Source organism: Arachis duranensis, chromosome 1, assembly GCF_000817695.3.
Source record: "Arachis duranensis cultivar V14167 chromosome 1, aradu.V14167.gnm2.J7QH, whole genome shotgun sequence".
In the NCBI taxonomy this organism is placed as follows: domain Eukaryota; kingdom Viridiplantae; phylum Streptophyta; class Magnoliopsida; order Fabales; family Fabaceae; genus Arachis; species Arachis duranensis.
Window position 1 is genome coordinate 62,426,829 of NC_029772.3, and position 942 is coordinate 62,427,770.

Consider the following 942-nt stretch of genomic DNA (forward strand, 5'->3'; position numbering starts at 1 on the left):
CGCTTGGCGGAGTTTCTGAGGATAAGGCATCTTGGCTTTATATTCTTCAACCTTAGATGCTGCAGGTTTATTCCTTACAGAAGTGGTTGAAGAAGCCTTGTTAGAGGGATTACTGTCAGCACTCTCAGGTGTCTGATCCTCCCTTGGCGTCTGAACGCCAGGATTGGATGGAAAATGGGCGTTTAACGCCAACTTTTCCCCCTTTTCTGGCGTTTGAACGCCAGAACTGGGCAAGGAATGGGCGTTTAATGCCAACTTTCCTTCCCTCTCTGGCGTTTGAACGCCAAAAGTATTCCTCTCTGGGCTCTTACTGTCCTCAGAGGGATTTTGAAAAGTGGTTTGGTTATCCCCTGTCAATTGTTCCTTGTTTGGCTTTTTACTACTTTGAGCAGTGTTATTCAGTGTCTTCCCACTCCTCAGTTGAACTGCTTGACATTCCTCTGTTATCTGTTTAGATATTTGCTATTTTGCTTGATTCAACTACAGTTCTATGCTCTTGTTAGCAACTTTAGTTTCATAGAGCATCTCTTTAAAGTCTGCTAACTGTTCTGTCATCAGGAGCAATTGTTGATTAAGCTCAATCATCTGTTCTTGAGGATTAGGATCAGTGACTACTGTCATGACTTCCTCTTTTGGAGAGAACTCATTGCTAGAGTACAAATATTGATTTCTAGCAACAGTGTCTATAAGCTCTTGAGCCTCTTCAATTGTCTTCCTCATGTGGATAGATCCACTAGCTGAGTGGTCTAAAGACATCTGAGCTTTTTCTGTGAGCCCATAGTAGAAGATGTCTAACTGTACCCACTCTGAAAACATTTCAGAGGGGCATTTTCTAAGCATACCTCTATACCTCTCCCAGGCATTATAAAGGGATTCATTATCCTCTTGTTTAAAGCCTTGGATGTCCAGCCTTAGCTGTGTCATCCTCTTTGGAGGGTAAAA